Source organism: Leuresthes tenuis, unplaced genomic scaffold, assembly GCF_036924035.1.
Source record: "Leuresthes tenuis unplaced genomic scaffold, fLeuTen1.0.hap1 SCAF_21, whole genome shotgun sequence".
In the NCBI taxonomy this organism is placed as follows: Eukaryota; Metazoa; Chordata; class Actinopteri; order Atheriniformes; family Atherinopsidae; genus Leuresthes; species Leuresthes tenuis.
The window spans coordinates 30173232-30191826 of NW_027325375.1; the positions used below are offsets into that span (position 1 = coordinate 30173232).

At 41.6% G+C, this 18595-nt stretch overlaps 1 protein-coding gene across 6 annotated transcripts in view; it reads left to right on the forward strand.

Annotated features, from left to right (window-relative positions):
* The window catches only part of nrxn2a (neurexin 2a), a 129859-nt gene that overhangs the window by 72166 nt on the left and 39098 nt on the right, over positions 1-18595 (forward strand). The window lies entirely within an intron of this gene.

The window sequence follows — 18595 nt, forward strand, 5'->3', positions numbered from 1 at the left end:
AATTTAAGAAATAAGTATTAACACAGGCAGGTCTTTTGATAAAAAGCAGTTAAAAGGATGAAAGAGTCTTTAGCGGACGTCCAAACTGTCTCAGATTCACCTTGTCTGCAGGTAAGGGAGGAAACAAGGTGGAGTTCAGTCAGCGCCTCCTTGGCCTCTTTGGCCGCTGCCTCTTTGGCCGCTTGCCGGGCGCTTCTTTGGCCGCTGCCGGGCGCCTCTTTGGCCGCTTGCCGGGCGCCTCTTTGGCCGCTTGCCGGGCGCTTCTTTGGCCGCTGCCGGGCGCCTCTTTGGCCGCTTGCCGAGCGCCTCTTTGGCCGCTGCCGGGCGCTTCTTTGCTGCTGCCGGGCGCCTCTTTGGCCGCTGCCAGGCGCCTCCTTCTCACCAATTTCTCCCCCTTCCTTCCTTGTCCTGCTCTGCTTTCTCCTTTTATCTCGGCAGGAAGGTGATTAGTGCTTGCAGGTGTGTTGAGTTACTGCAGGGGGAGGTCCTTCCCTCCTCGCTCCGCCCCCTCTTCAGTCCTCAGGTACAGGTGAACCCTCTAATCGGGGAGTCACAACAGGGTCAAAAGGGTATTTTTTCCAAATAAAAACACACACTTCCAAGCAGACAAAGCAAGCAATAAAACTGAAGAAAATGCAATGAAAACAATAAAAACAGAACTCACACATCAAATTAAAAGTACTCTGAGATAAAAAAGACACTCAAATACCTCAGTTCGTCACCTGTGGGACATCGGTGCAAATTACGAGAATTTTGAGATGTCAGCTTGTAGTTAAAGACATTAAATACCTAAACCAAGCAGAAGAGGCAGGAAGTCAAAGTGTTTGGATGGATGGAAAGCTGCGGCTGTTCAGTTCATGATAACAGAGAAAAGGTTTAAAGCTTTTCTCTGCTTATATGCACAGAAATGTCCTCACGATTAGCTTTTTTTTATTATGATGTTTGTGTTAGATAAACTTCTCCAGTCATAATCCACAGAGCATATCCAGATTAATGACCTTATTCCCTTAACCGCCTTCCTGTTCTGCACTGAACTCCAGCAGAGCCAGCGGTGCCAGATCAGGGAGCCTAACCAGTGCAAACAAGCCCGAAACAATCAAAGATGTTGTTGAAAAATTAACCCAAAGTATTATAAGCCGAGCAGGTAACTCTGGAGCACCTGTGCAAAAGAGCTCAGTTCCATTCTCACTTACTTAAGGTGATCCCTGTAATATAAATATAAAATATAGTAAGGAACTCATCCATGGAAAGACCTCTGCATCATCCAGATGTGAGAGCGTGAACCCTGCACAGCTTCACAGCTGGAGTAGCTTTAGTGCTGCGCTGCTGACCGTCACTGAAGGCCAACCAGGCAGCGAAGACCAACTCCCGATTTCTTAAATCTAAGTCATCCTCCCCAGAAAAACATCACCGAGGAGTTTCTGCTGCATTTTACAGCTTGTTTCAATCAGTCACCACAAAGATGTGAACAGAAGTCAGAAGAATGCTCTGTTTTTACACTTAATTTGGCTTCTGTCCTTTCGGTTTCTCAAAAAGAAAAAGAACTTCTGTGACGTACTTCAAGGAATATTTCTTGGAAGGCGGCTCATTGAAAGCACAGCTACTCAGATCTGTAGTAAATAGGATTCATCACTAATTTGATTTGTCCCTTTTATGATGTTGTCAGTTTTCAGAAAGCACTAATCAGTGATCAGAGCAGATTAGTTTTGCACTCTATTCAGAAATATCTGGTAGGACACGATGCTCATAGGGACACTTCCACGATGACTCATTCTGTTTAACAGGCTGTCAAGGAAGTAGGGAGCTGCACGTCTGAAAAGAAACGGATAAAAGTCCAACTGCCAACTGAACACGACAGATTATGAGTGAAGAAGAGATTTCAGTTCACGACCCAGTTAAGAAAAGATAAGAACTTTATTGGTCCCGCAGGTTAGTTCAGATGAACAGTGATGGTGGACACACAAACAGGAGTAGCTTTCTCCTGCAGATACATTAGCTATGGTTCAAACATCAGTGAGACAGGAGAGGAAAACATCTGTCGGCTGTTTGAGGATTCAAATGGCAAAAAGTGACCAGTTGTAAAATGTGAGTTAATTTGCTCATTTAGTGCTTCTGTCCATTAGCTTTCTCTCAGGTTGGAGCATTTTTTTTAATGGAAACATCGAGTTTTAGTTTCTCCTTTTAGCTCCATTAGCACGCGAAACATCTGTCGGCTGTTTGAGGATTCAAATGACAAAACCAAAAATAACTAAATATTATTGGATGTAATAAAGTACAAAGTGACCAGTTGTAAAATGTGAGTTAATTTGCTGATTTACTGCTTCTCTCCATTAGCTTTCTCTCAGGTTGGAGCATTTTTTTTTAATGGAAACAGTTTTAGTTTCTCCTTTTAGCTCCATTAGCACGCGAAACATCTGTCGGCTGTTTGAGGATTCAAATGACAAAACCAAAAATAACTAAATATTATTGGATGAAATAAAGTACAAAGTGACCAGTTGTAAAATGTGAGTTAATTTGCTCATTTACTGCTTCTCTCCATTAGCTTTCTCTCAGGTTGGAGCATTTTTCTTTAATGGAAACAGTTTTAGTTTCTCCTTTTAGCTCCATTAGCACGCAAAACATCTGGACAGAGGAAGCACCTGAGTGGATCTATCACAGAGATGCAGACTGTGTCAGTCACTCATTCTGGGAACATTTTCCTCTCAGCCCGGGATTGTTTGTGGTTTAAAAAGCAATGTTTCAGCCCCTGTAGTTACCTCCATTTTACCAGATCTCAGTGGGTTTCTCTTCCTTTTGGTTAAAACGATATTTAGGAAAATGCTGCATGTTGCATTAAGTTATAAAAGAAGACTTTACACTGTGGCTCTCAATCAGATTTGCACTCTTGTTTTAGCTTTTTTCTGCTTTATTTAGTGACATTTGGCCGTCTGCTCATCCGCTAAAAGCATGTGAAAACTGCTTAAAGCTGCAGATGCATGTTGATTCCCTGCAGTAGCACAAGGAACCCGACGAGAAAATGGAAAGTTGTGCTACTGAATGGTCCCAGGACATTTAAAATCACATATATAAACAAGAAAATACCCAGATTCTGGCCTGAAAACACATTATTTTTTACCAGGCAGACTGAACATGATAATAAAATCTATTTACAGACAGTTTTTACCTAAATTATTACAATATTTTCTGCTTCAACAGATTTTTAAATGGCATATGAGCATATAAATATAGTATACTGAGAGGCATAAATGAATATAAATAGATCATAAGTGCACATATGTAGAATGATTTTATTCCATGGAGGGAACAGCAGAGATGGAGTTGAGCGTCCTGTTTGAGAAAAGATGGTGAAAACTGTGAATATTTGCTGTTATTTACTGCCGTAACTGGATGGATGTCACTTATAACTATGTTGCTCTTATATATTAGCTTTAGGGAATCCCACAAACAGCTTTGTGCATGTTAAATGGCAGCACCAAACCTTTGGGAGGAGACGGATTATACGGAGATCACCGTCACTCATCGTTCTTCCACATAGCAACGCTGTTTTTTTCTTGAATTTTCTCATGTTGGTGCTGCTTTGCTTTTCTTCTCACAACCTTCAGCTGGACCCTGTGTTGCTGGTTCTCTGTTGATCTGTTTTAGCTTTTTATTTCACAGCGTTGCCCATTCTTTATTAGGTCACATCCGTGAGGCTCAGACTGTAAGGATTCAACTTTACTGGAGGTTATTCTGTGAAATGTGGAGTCTTTGTGAACTTTCCAGACTTTTCAACTCGCACATTCCCAGTTTCATTAGAAAGAAGTGTCTATTTGTCCAGTATTTCATCTAAAACTTCCATTAAAAGGAGCATTACGGGCCCACATCCTGTCGCAGGCATTTGGTACCTTAAAGCTCTCATTAACCTTAAGAACTTACACCATCAGCAATCAGTAAATCTTACTTTAAACGTAAAGCTGCTCATTATTTAAAGCAACTGGATGTTGCTTCCGTGACCTCCTGCAACTTTTGTGTCACGGATCGGGATAATTTAATGCAAGCTGATAGCTCATTAGAATGCAAGCAGACACTGGCTGTGCTAAGCTATGTTTAACAGATTGGAAAATACAAGTCACAGTGGCAGATTCCCTCAGATATGCGACAGGTTATTTCACGATTAGTCATGGTCTCTTATGACTCACCCTACAAACACTGAATGCTGGAGAGGGACTGCAATCTTCTGCCAATGTCACACTGACTAACAGAGTGAGAAGAAATATCCAAACCTTTTTCTTACACACTTCACTCTTACTGTCCACAGTTCGCGGAGCAGCCATTGTTTGAGTTCCACACCTCCAGGGTGCCATTTCTGGTGCTACTTTCATCCCTTATATACGAGTTATGAAAGCTTTTATAGTATGAGTGTGATTTTGTACGGTCCAGTCCATCTGCCGTATGTCTGTGGATATTAAATATTTAACACAAAACGCGGTTATTTTACCGACTACATCGTCTGAGGGGCCATAACATTTTGTACCATCCGAGATATCGAACATCTGATCGTGTTTTACAGCATCCATAACAGCTTTCTACATGTCACACTGAGGCAGGATTGGCTTGAAATCCTCTCCACTGTTAAAGATTATTATTAGTAGTAATAATATTATTAACAATTTTAAAAAAAAAAGATGTTTCCCTGCAACAAACCTGCACAAATCGACTCAAAGCACTCATTAACGGCCGATAATGTGGCAGTGATTTAACTTTCACCTGCGTTACATGAAGATAATTGACTACATTATGTTGTGGACCTCGACTCACAGCCTCAGCAGCTCCTTCAAGCAGAAAAGGACTGATAGAGCTCCGCCAATTACCTGGAAACGCTTCCCTTACCCCCCCTTCAGACCCAAATGTAGTTAAACATGTAGTCGCCACCGGCTCTGGGCTGTAAACGGGTTCAGTCACTTTGTAGAAGGAAAAGCAATGAACTGAATCACAAACATATATATATATAATAGCAACTTCATCCAAGGCTACAATCCTGGTGAATATGTGGCTTTTTTGGCTGAAAAGCTGTTTATCTGCTGTCACTATTCTCACCGGAGAGATAGTTTAAAGTTGGTTACAGGTCTGCTTTTAGCTTAATGATGAAGCCCTCTTCAGTATCTATTTGATATATCTCTTTTTATTTGTCCAAACCATAGATACAGAGAGTATATTCCACTATGTGTGCTTGAAGTTATGACTGAGCAAACGTCTCAAGTGATGAACAAAAAGCCTCGTCTCACTTTGTGTGAACGAGGTGGAAAAGCCTGAACTGCAGTGGTTCAAGCAAACAGTAAAACAGAGATTTCCTTAAAAGAACAGCTGGGAAGGCTGTGTATCAGACAGCCGCTGCGAGATGACCGATTTCAACAGCCACAGGCAGTTTCAGGCCTTATAATAACAAGATAAGAGCTTAGCTCGAGCACTTCTATCCACAGAGGATCCATTTGTATTAGGAAGGAGGGTTTATTTTCCTGATAACAGCCAAACGGTTAAAGAAGATGTTTTAAAATGATAGTCATTAAGGGCCAGTTAGTGAAATCGTGTTTTGTTTTGGGTTTTTTCAGATTTGCCAGAGAGGTAGGGCCAATCCTAATGTGCCTGCAGGTGAAGTCAGCAAGAGCACCTGTAATTATGGCAATAAAGGGAGTAAAAGTGGGGTCAGAGGCGCTCCAAGAGGCTGAGTGAGAGTGGTGGGTGTGTAGAGACACAAAATTAACCGCCTCTCATTCGCAGCTCATTTCCTCGATGATATTCAGCACAGCATCTCTCAAGCACCATCCAATTTTGGGACTAACATTATGCAAGACCTGATTACCAAGTGGTCAGTCCCCACCCTGCGCTGACTGTCCCTCTGTGCCCTGCTCTCCATGGGAACCTGGGGGCTTCGCTCGACGCTCAGACCACGCAGCAGCTGAGGCTCTGATGAATGCTCGCCTATGCCGGCTCACAGAAAGTCAGGGGCTACCTAGTCCATACTGCAGGGGCTGTGTGAGAGGAGAAAGGTTACATTCAGTTTACATCATAAAGGCGAGATACACACACACACACACACAGAGGCCTTCAGAGACACCCCGGCCTCTGTCTGGCTGCATTTCAGAAAAACAAAGTGACACACTCACTTATACATCATTCACTGGCTGTTCCTCTCAAAAAGTCACGCTGTCACTCCGTTTGATGCTCAGTAAAGTTCTAACCCGCTGCCATGAAGAATTTAAAGATCACTCGTCTACATAACGTGCCAGCAAGCCTGCGTCTGCACCACGGTTTGAAAATCCACCGCATTATGGTCTACGTTTCAAACTCTGCATCGATTCTGAAGCTTCTGAAGAAATTCATTTACTGCACACCTTCTGTTTGGGTCTTATTTCTGACCTGGGCCTCTTTAAATCCAGGCTAAAAACATATTTATTTCAGAGGGCTTTTAATACCCAGTAGTATGGTGACTCTTTTATATTATCTTATTCAACTTTGCTGTATTTCATCGCGTTTACTGTTATTTTATTGTTTTGTACTTATTCTTTTCTTTATTTTCAGTCCAGTGACTGCTTTCATCTGCACCAAATCACAGCAAAAGTCATCTCAAGGCTCTTAAAAGAGAAAGTGAATCATCCAAATCCAGTCAATATCATTCAGTCTAACGGTGCTTTGAGCCGGATTGTGTTTGCTTAGTTTACAGATGCTCTGAAACTTTAATCTAATCAAATGATGCAAACACAGCTAATTATAGTTGACCTTTGCACGTAACTATTTCTGCATCGCTTCTGAAGCTTCTGCAACAAGTTAAAAGAAATTAATTTACTGCACACCTTCTGTTCACCTTCTGTTTGGGTCTAATTTCTGACCTGGGCCCCTTTAAATTCAGGCTAAAAACATACTTATTTAGATGGCTTTTAATACCCAGTAGTATGGAGACTCTTTTATATTATCTTATTCAATTTTGCTGTATTTTATTGCGTTTACTGTTATTTTATTGTTTTGTACTTATTCTTTTCTTTATTTATTATCTGATGTAAACCGAAATGGATTGTTGTAAAGGGCTATATAAATAAATCACATTTACATTTACAGAACACCATTCAGACAGACATTAGCTCGTACGTTTGGACACACGGTGCTGTGGAGCTCGGGGGGGGTTTGCTTCCACCTAACAGTGCATTTTGGAGCTGTTCAAGAGTGGCGACTGCCGCCATCTTTAAGCTGCCGGTGCCATCACGATGCAGCAGGAGTGGAAACATCAACAATAGCACCACGGGAGCAGTGAAGGACTCAGGAAGCACAATATAGCTATTGTACAATTTTTCAGCCTTCACTGTGAGGTAGCAGCCTATTTTTCTGTGGACCGGCATAAATGTTTTCATGGCAGGTTTGTTTGCACTCAAGGAAATTCAAAGTGCTTTACAGCTACGTAAAAAACATAAATATAATCATTAATTAAGTCAATTAAAAGCGAAGAGTGCAGATAAAACACTTTCAGCTGTCATATGCACTATCAGGAACGATGGAGAGGTGGGACCCAGAGGCAGTTCTTTTAAGTTAAAAAAAAGGTTTATTTCCAAAAACACAAAAACAGGAAGCAAGAGAAAACAGAGCCGGATTAAAAAATGCTTAAACTGGGAATTAAATAGTGAGTAAATACTATGAGGCAGGAAACCAGCCTTAACTTTCAGTGGCACGACATGAAGGTTAGTGAGGATTCTGCAATGAGTGAAAGGAAACCAGGAGACTGTGGAGGGAGTGATTAGTGATGAGGTGCAGCTGTGAACAATGAAGCAGGTGATATGTGTGAAACTAGGCTGCAGGGGAAAAACATGGCAAGAACATAACCTGAAAACATGTGGATCCCAACATAAACTGTGACATAAACAAACATAAACTGTGACATGCAGAAGCAAAGAGTGCAGATAAAACACTTTCAGCTGTCATATGCACTGCTAAATCACTGTTTTCAGCCTGGATTTAAACAGAGCTGCGGCCTTTCTCACATCTTCTGGAAGACTTTTCCAGACTTTAGGAGCATAAACCTGAAAGGCAGCCTTATTATCAGCTTATTCAGTTATTTAGACGCCTCCCTGAGGTCCTCAGAGTCCCAGCTGGTTCATGAGGCTCTAACATGTCAGAGATGCACACGAGCAGAGCTGCTTTAAAGTCTATCCTCTGAGCGACAGGAAGCCAGAGCAGAGACCTGAAACCTGGACTAATATGGTCGTATTTCCTGGTTCTAATCAGGACTCGAGCAGCAGCGTTGCATACATGCTTAATTACATTGTGTTGCCCAGTTTTCAGTCCAGTGACTGCTTTTATCTGCACCAAATCACAGCAAAAGTCATCTCAAGGCTCTTAAAAGAGAAAGTGAATCATCCAAATCCAGTCAATATCATTCAGTCTAACGGTGCTTTGAGCCGGATTTTGTTTGCTTAGTTTACAGATGCTCTGAAACTTTAATCTAATCAAATGATGCAAACACAGCTAATTATAGTTGACCTTTGCACGTAACTATTTCTGTGGCAGCCCTGCTGTAATATAAGAGTGTTTCACCCATCCTCGTGTAATTAAGTTAAAGCATCAAAGTTATTTATTAAAAGAAAAATGTCATCATGATTTCACACTTTTCCATGATGGTACATTTAAGACCACAAAGATGGTTTTTTTTACCCCGGTGTGTCACCTTGGATTATCATTGTTCACGCTGAGTCACATGGTCACACAAGCAGGAAGAACAGCCTCACACTGGAAACAACTGCGCTCAAACCGCAGACTATACATCATTCCTGATCTATATCTTTGTGGGATGGATTTCTTTACCTGAGGTCGCAGCTCTCTTCAGCTACAAATTTGCTGCTTCTGTGACCTGTTAAAAGCCCATTTACTAATCCCTTTACTTTCCTCAGCCCACCTCCGTGGCCTGTAAAAACTTACAATCCACATAAAATAGGTATTGGGGAGGTTAGTTTGAGGAATAACTGGACAGCTGTGGTGTCGCTGCATGGCTGAACACTTTTAAACTCACATGTCAGCACACAGTTAGTTTGTTTCTCTGTGAAATAACAGTTTAGTGACAGAATATTCAGAAGATGGGGCTCAAATTCAAGCTTCTGCAGACCAGGTTACAACTGTTAGCATTAGCACGTTCATGTAATTATTACACATTCTGTAGTAGTACTTCCAGGAATCTGATCATTGAAATGGCTGAACACTCAACACACTTTTAAACGTACATGTTAGCACACAGTTAGTTTGTTTCTCTGTAAAATAACAGTTTAGTGACAGAATATTCAGAAGATGGGGCTCAAATTCAAGCTTCTGCAAACCAGGTTACAACTGTTAGCATTAGCATGTTCATGTAATTATTACACATTCTGCAATAGTACTTCCAGGAATCTGATCATTGAAATGGCTGAACACTCAACACACTTTTAAACTCACATGTCAGCACACAGTTAGTTTGTTGCTCTGTGAAATAACAGTTTAGTGACAGAATATTCAGAAGATGGGGCTCAAATTCAAGCTTCTGCAAACCAGGTTACAACTGTTAGCATTAGCACGTTCATGTAATTATTACACATTCTGCAATAGTACTTCCAGGAATCTGATCATTGAAATGGCTGAACACTCAACACACTTTTAAACTCACATGTCAGCACACAGTTAGTTTGTTTCTCTGTGAAATAACAGTTTAGTGACAGAATATTCAGAAGATGGGGCTCAAATTCAAGCTTCTGCAAACCAGGTTACAACTGTTAGCATTAGCACGTTCATGTAATTATTACACATTCTGCAATAGTACTTCCAGGAATCTGATAATTGAAATGGCTGAACACTCAACACACTTTTAAACTCACATGTCAGCACACAGTTAGTTTGTTTCTCTGTGAAATAACAGTTTAGTGACAGAATATTCAGAAGATGGGGCTCAAATTCAAGCTTCTGCAAACCAGGTTACAACTGTTAGCATTAGCACGTTCATGTAATTATTACACATTCTGCAATAGTACTTCCAGGAATCTGATCATTGAAATGGCTGAACACTCAACACACTTTTAAACTCACATGTCAGCACACAGTTAGTTTGTTTCTCTGTAGAATAACAGTTTAGTGACAGAATATTCAGAAGATGGGGCTCAAATTCAAGCTTCTGCAGACCAGGTTACAACTGTTAGCATTAGCACGTTCATGTAATTATTACACATTCTGCAATAGTACTTCCAGGAATCTGATCATTGAAATGGCTGAACACTCAACACACTTTTAAACTCACATGTCAGCACACAGTTAGCTTGTTTCTCTGTGAAATAACAGTTTAGTGACAGAATATTCAGAAGATGGGGCTCAAATTCAAGCTTCTGCAGACCAGGTTACAACTGTTAGCATTAGCATGTTCATGTAATTATTACACATTCTGCAATAGTACTTCCAGGAATCTGATAATTGAAATGGCTGAACACTCAACACACTTTTAAACTCACATGTCAGCACACAGTTAGTTTGTTTCTCTGTGAAATAACGGTTTAGTGACGGAATATTCAGAAGATGGGGCTCAAATTCAAGTCAATTCCACCCAAATGGCTTTTAAGCTTCTGCAGACCAGGTTACAACTGTTAGCATTAGCATGTTCATGTAATTATTTCACATTCTGCAATAGTACGTCCAGGAATTTGATCATTGAAATCAAACCGACTCGTATTGTGTTTGTTTGAGAGCTATTGAATCCAACACCTGGAGACACTATTGTAGCCGATTTGGCTGCTGCTGCTTGGTCTGTCTGTTGTTCTGCAGTCTGCATGTACTGCAGCATGTGGCGTGCATGGCTGCTCCCCCTCTACCAAACCTACACACCGTTCGTGCTAAAGCTAGAGTCCATTTGCATCGTAGAAGTACTACAAATTTTTCCTCACAAACAAGGTTTTGCCTTCCACAAATCGTCTGAGCTGCACCAGATCTCAGAAACCCTCCTTTTCTTGTCATTTGTTTTCTGTCTCTGCCCCTTTTCGTTGTCCCTCACTATTCCTCATTCTCTCACCCTGGTCATCGCACAACAAAGCGCTCATCGCTGCATGCTCAGCAGGAGAAAACCTTCAGGTTTTTCTTTGCTGCCTGTTCATTTTAATGGATAGTTCCCTCACTTCCCTCCATGTTCAATGAATAATAAAACGATCTGCTAAGCTTCCCCTCTATTGTGAAGTAAGCCGCTGTCCCTCCTACATTTTCTCCTCTAACGCAGATGCTGATGTACTCGTGGCACACATATTTATTCCTTTGTCATCTGATTTGATTCTTGATGATTTGATTCAATGAATGTTCGTGCAATACTTTCTGATTTGACACTCGAAGTTCAGGTTACTTTACAGTTTGATTCAGCTGCACCTCCAGCTTTACCAAACAGATACTTTACAGTCAGATGTGCTTAGAGTGATGGACTGGCGACCTGTCCAGGGTGAACCCCGCCTCTCACCTCTGGGATCGGCTCAGCAAAAGTTGAGCCAACAACAACTCAACAATTCAACAATTCAACAAAGACAGAGATGCGACAGGCATTGAGTCGTCCTTCATACCCTTCAGTAAAGCTCATTTTGTAAAGTACCAACTTTACAAGCTGCAGAAAGGAAATACAACTCAAACAGGCAGGTGGATCGAGCAGTTAAATGCTGCATTTCCAACAATGATGTGAGCTCCAGACCTTCATCTGTTCCACCAATGACATGAGAACACTTATTAAATGTTTCTGTATTTATCAGACGCTTTTATCCAAAGCGACTTACAAATGAAGATATAACAGCTTTATAAACCGCCGCGTTCTGGACCATCTGCAGAACACTATTAAAACACTCTCGGTTGAGTTAAGACTGTATTATTACTCGGTTAACCTCAAAAAATGGGGATTTTTCATTAGTTAAACTCCTTTCGTGACCGTAATGAACCTCACTTTTACCTTCCAGATGAAGCCGCTTATAGCTTTTCTAACGTGATCATCGACCATATCGTCCAAATGAGTGCGTTTTGGAGAAGACGACGGTGTCATATAAGTAAATAAATCATTTAAAAAAGAGGAAGCTTGATCTTTTCAGTTTGCAGAGGACGCACGTGTGTGATGTTTCTTTGCTGGGGGCCGTGCACACATGAGTTGTGATCATGCCAGGCATGTATGCTTTGCATCAAAGGGTGTAGCATCATGGCTCACAGACAGTTTTTAATTGCTTTGTGAGGAAATAGTGAGAGACTTCAAGCTTTTCCTCTCAAGCCAAGGGTTTGGTTTAGCCCTGGTTTCTGCTGCATGCAAAATATCAGAGATGACTGGGAATGTTTGGTGATCAGCAGCAGTGATATTATTTATTTCACCATCTGAAGCTTTTGTTCTGCATCTGAATCCTCCAGAAAATGAGAGAAAATAAATGTTTTTTTTCCTTTGCCGCAGAAGCAGTGATAAATTATGCGGCTCAGGTTTGATCCTTAATTATATGGTTTCCCTCTATGTCAGTGTTATCTTCCTTGTCTGGTAATTTGGTAAATCATGAAAATTACCACCTGTGTTATCAGCATCAGGTTATGCCTCTTTTTTACAAACAGTTTATAAAAACAAGGATTTATATCTTATAAAAGGCACTAAGGGAACTCAAACTTTCAGCAACTAACTAGCAAAGCATTTCAGTCACAGTTTAACCAGCTTTTTATATGTATATTTATATATATTGTCAGGGTGGAAAGCGTGGGGGTGAGGGAGCTGGAGCCAGGAGGGAACTTATATTACGTATATTGAGAGAGAAACTGACAAAGAAGAGCAGAAGAGAACCGGGAGATTAAATACTGTGGGGAGAGTGATGAGTGAGAGGATACAGCTGAGGGTAATGAACACAGGTGAAGGGAGTGGAGCTGACGAGTGGCAGGAGGGAGCCGAGGAAAGGTGAGGGAACGGCAAAGCTAAACAGAAACTAACCAGAAAAAACACATAGTGACATAGATAGATAGATAGATAGATAGATAGATAGATAGATAGATAGATAGATAGATAGATAGATAGATAGATAGATAGATAGATAGATAGATAGATAGATAGATCGCCTCCCACCTAAACTAATAAAGATACCATTAACATTTTATTAATTTAGCCAAAGCTCCTATTCAAAAAGTGTGAAACAGCTTTAAAGTTTAACCTTTTATCAAGTGTTAAAAGAAGACCTGTTTTCCTCCTTTTTTTTGCATAAGTTGTGATGAAATGATTCATCTTTTTAATCGTTTTGTGAGTCGGGATCAATTGGCCAAAGATGCAGAAGCTTCAAACCGCAGGGTTAATACTCCCTTCATCACTTATCAACCTGATAAACCTTAGACTGAACTGTTGGTCCATTTATATGTTTGGAAATGTCATCTTACTCCTGGGAGATAATTCAATTATCTCAATTAGGGGTCAGAATTTCTTGTCTGGGTGTAAACTATGAAACAAAGTGCCAATAGGGCATCATTAAGAGATAAAGATTAGGTCTGACATTTGTAGTCTGAACTGGAAGTGTGAGGCACTATTTCCCCTATACGTAGGAGGCCCCAAACAAAGTGACAGGTCATAGTGTTGGATCTTGTGGTGACTTCAGACGCTCACATTCAGACTCTGAAGCACAGAAAGGGATTATTTAAAGCACCGAGAACAAAAAGAACGCATACAGAAGTGCAAAGTGAGTGTGACTTTGGTGTATTAGAGCGTCAGATGTGTTGGGAGAGGAGTTGTTTTTGGGAATTATTGCTTTTAACAGATTCTTGAAGGCAGATCTGATGGCATCTGGCAGCTCGAAACATCGTGGAACCACAAATGAGAACAGTCTGAATCAAGACTTCCTTTTATGCAGGGATGGCGGCACCAAAACTTAAATGAAGAGGAGGCATGTCGGCTTATTTTGTGTGCATCAAAAGCTTTTTAATAAGCTACATGTGTTCAATATTTTTCACTTGTAACAGACCTGTCAGATGCATTCAGGCGCCTGCTTAGATGACTTCAAACCTCCAACTCGAGGAAAGGATCGGCTTCCCTTCGTCGCTCCTCCTGAGTTAAACTGTGGCTGCAGCACTTCTGAAAAATGTCAGAAACGTGCCACTTCACAGAATGCCTTCATGAAACAGAAAGGGCATTTCTAAATAAACGGAAATGAACACAACACAACATTTCACCATAATGACTTTTAATCATTTCTTCATGATGTCGGTTAATTGTAATCTTGGAAGCAGTTAATCACACAAATAAGTGATCATTTATTGCACAACATACTCTCTAATTAAATGAATATTGAATTCTTTGGGTTCCCATCTACCACTAACTCTTAATTGAATTAAATGTTGAACTAATAGAGTAATGTAGCTCCTGAGGTTTGTACTTTTGGGTGTTTATCCGGTCTGCTCCACAGCTAACAGCAAATGGAGGCTTTCTGCAGGCTTTCTGTGTTTTCTAGACTTTCTAGACTCAAGCTGGTAAACTGTACTAATCACCTGGAAAGATGGCTAGAAATTGTTCAAACGACCAAACAGAACAGAAAGTTCCAAAGAGGTAACAATAAAAGCACAATATCCTTTTGTTCTGAGCCGAGAGACAGCCAGCAGCCCCTGATCGGAGGACCCGAGGGTCCTGCTGTTGTTGTAGGGCTTCACTAAGTCTAACAAATAAATAGGGACTTGACTATTCAAAGCTCTGGGAAGGTCCAGGGAGAGCCGATGTAAAGAAATCAGGACTGGCGTTACATGGGAACTACTGGATGTCTTTGTCAGCAGGCTGGCAGCTAAATTGTGGTCCAATTGTACGCTGGTTAGAGATGAATTGTTCTGTCAAAAAGGGAAAAGAGAATTACAGTAATCCAGACAAGATTAAACAAAATCATGGACAATCATTTCCATCTCCACGAGGAATGCGGCGGGCCTCGGTGTTCCTTCGTTGGTAAAAACAGGCGCGTACTGAGCTATTTACATGCTGATCCAGGCTCAGACCCTGGATCATAGAAACACCAAGATAATACAAAGATGGTTTTACTAAAGATGATAGAAAATCAAGACTCTATCCCCTTAGGGCCAGAACCATCCCTGTGACAGGTAGCTTAGTCTGGGACGGTGGCTGGAACTGATTACATTGTTAGCTTGGAGCACGCAGGGTATAACGGTAAATCCTTGGCTACACTCTTCAGATCAGGACTCTGCACTTTACAACGAGGGGTTTGATGTGTCCTGAACAGCCGTTTCTGTTAAACGTGGCAGGTTGTGGAGCACAAACAATGAAAATAGGGAGAGATCAGTCAGAAGAACTGTGAAATAGGGATTTATTACAGAATTCTTTCATTATGTGTCAGCGAGAACAGGGAGGATGAAAGTTTGGCACATGAGTTCATTACAATCTCGTGTGTTTGCCCCCTGATGCACATGTATTCACTGAAGTTTGCATAAAATAAAACCATCTATTCATCCGGGAATTATTTGGTTTCCTGCCACATTATCTAGGTGTGTCAGTCAGGCTTTGAGAGCTTCACTTTCACACAGTTTAGGTCTTTTCTACAGTTCCATAAGCCTACTGCGTGCTTTGAGAAGCTTCATCTTTGCCTAAATATGAGACTTAATAACTGTGCACGGTCAGAATTAAAGATTCTTTAAGGGGTTCAGCCGTTGGGGCAACTGTTGCATGCTTTTTGCATCTCTGTTGCTGCTCTCCTTGTTTGCAGAATGAGGAAGACCCACAGAAATGATGCGAAATCCTGGTGTTAAAGGTGTCTGTAAAGTAGCTGCTGGTAGTTCGGCAGGTAGTTCAAGCAAGCCTCTTTCACTCCTTCTTAAATGTTTTTATTATTGATCTGAGGCACAAACTTTTGGAATTGCTATTTCAGATTTGGTGGCTTTTCCCCTTTGTATTCGTCGCCGCCGCTCTTCCTTTCACGGGTCCATGCTGAGGCTAGTAAGCTTAGCTAAACAAGTAAATGGAATCTGTTTTTGCCAGCGCCATGTGCAGCCAGCAGTATGCAGCCTGCTGTCGCCAGCCTTTTCACAGGAGGTCCTCTGCCAAGACACCAAAGTTGAATTTAAAGCGGAGAGAAGAATCTTGTGGACTTAAGGTGTGAATTTTAAGGGAAAAAACAGTCTGCAGGTAAAGAACTGAAGCCAGAGCGCCGCTTTCCACTGATGCCTTTGAATGGAAATGTAGCCTAATCCCCTAAGCATTGAAAAATGTGTCTTATTTACATCTGGAGAGTCAGCTGTACATGCAGGTAAACTGACTATCTGAGCACTTTTGGTTCGGTTTCTCATCGGGCGATACAAGCTGATTGATTACCTGAGATTGTCTCTGATGGTGGAGCTATTCTGCATGACGGCGCCAGCTCTGTTTAAGCCAGGTTTATTTTAGTTGTTGTCGCTTTGAGCTTAATGAAACCAACCAAACATCACAACTGCAGGCCATGCCTTTCAGAGGATACTCGCATTATGAGTAATTAATCTGAAAGTGCTATGATTAATCCTGCTACTTTACCCCCTGAGGCGAGACTGGATGTCTGTGAGAAATCATCTCTCACCAATCCTCCGAAGAACAAACATGCACATTTAGGTCCTTAAAACGGCATAAACGTCCTCTCACATCATGTCATCTGCAAGGATACGGTCGACCTCCTGGTTCGTGCTTTTTCTGCAGGGAAATTTAAAGCCTTTTTTTCTTCTCCATCGTATATATAAACTACGCTGAAGCTCTCCTATTGGAAAATTGATTGGAAATCAAATAAAAAAAGATACAAATGAAAGATTTAGTGGTCTGGAATTGCAGATATAGGACAGTTTTTAAATCTTAAAAAGGTCCGTCGGAATACTTTTAAAAATAGATCTCATCAAATATGCATTTGATGTATATCCTAAGAGGGGAGTCTGGTTTTGTGTTAATATGAAGAGCTGAGTGGGATGTCCAGCCTATTAAATAACCAAGGGCAACACAAGGTTATCGCTACCCTGCGTCTTCTCCAGCTCCATCTTTATGTTTAGCAAGCGTCATGCAACCTGATTAATGCCAATCCTTTGTTGCTGACAGCTCTCACCAAGATATCACTCACTCACTGCCTGGAAAGATGATCGCTGGACAGCCTGACAGCCGAAGTCACCCCTTATCAGTCATCCCACTCCGTCCTCTTCTGCTCAGACCTGAGTGGAGCAGCAAAACGAAAGGCTGCTTTTATTTATACCTGCTGCGTTGTTGCTGACTTGGTTCTCGCATGCTTCCCTTTACGTGTTCCTGAGCAGAGACACATTATGTAAACACAAGAACAAAGACAGAAACACGTCCACAGAAAGAAGAAGAAAATCCCGACAGCAGCTCAGAAAACACGGTGACATTTACACAACAAGCGTCTCAGGAAAACACTGCATTTGGCTAAGAAAGCAACAAAACATGTCACTTGAGATAAGAAAACATGAGAAAATCAACAGTATTTCCAAAGAAAAACCATGAAAATACATCATTTCACCTCAATATTTTACCAAACGCGGTAAAAAAGAATGAATTTCTCAAAGCAAATGGCAGCGAAATATTGCTTTCTATGTTGCTATCTAACAAAGCAGAACCCTTCCGTTAAATGCTTCTGACTGCTAAGCTTTTGCATGTTTTATAAATGCCTTGTTTACTGTGCTGTGTGCACATTTTGCTGTGTTTCGCACCCCGGGGCCACGGTGCCCTCACGCGTATGACAGAAAATGGCTGATGTTGTGATGCGTTGCTGGAAGAAAGAAAACATCCTTTTCAGCTGGTTTCATCTCTCTCGTCACTGAATAGCCATTACTGTGAATTGATCTGCATGTTAGAGCCGGGCAGCGCCGTGCATCGCCGCTCTTGTGCGTTTGACTAAGATGAGATGCAGGGAGATTTATTGAGGAACCTATAGATGACGACGCTACACATAAAGCACTTAAATCTGCCGGTGACTCAGATCAGAACACATGGGAAACAGTTCTTTCTGTTTATTTATGTTTGTAATAGCAGCAAATTCCAGAGTGTTGAGCACACATCCCTCCTCGGTTCTTTCTGTTCAATCGGCCTCGCTCCCCCACACGCGCCACCCCCTCCCCTCTTTGAGTAATGGCCTGCGTCGACTTCTTGTCACTATGAGAGGTGGTGCTGCATGGCTTGCCTCTGTCCTCCTGTTTCCATGCGTGTCCTTTCAACCAACTAGGCAATCCCAGCTGATATCTCTATCGACCGTGATTTAGCTGATACAGCTGCAGCCTCTCCTGCTCTTTACCTCCCATCCCTCTCTGTTCGGTCCCCACCTATCCCGTAATGTGTTCATCGTGTCAGATGTCAGCTCGTCACATTTCCCCAGCAGCTCAGACGACGTCAGAATACCTCTGAACTGGGATCTGTTGTGGCTGTGAATAAGTTCTGCATGGGGAGGCAGCACGAGAAAAACGAGCTGCTGAGCTCCCAGACAGAAAGGTGACTTGTATACAGATGTGAGGTGAATACATCAGGCAGAGGGATTAGTGGAAATGGATTTTGGAGTGTGAAAAACAGCAAAGGTATGGCGTTGTGCTGCTGTGAAAAGAGAGCTTTTAGATTGAATTTTGATGCGAGCTCTTGATT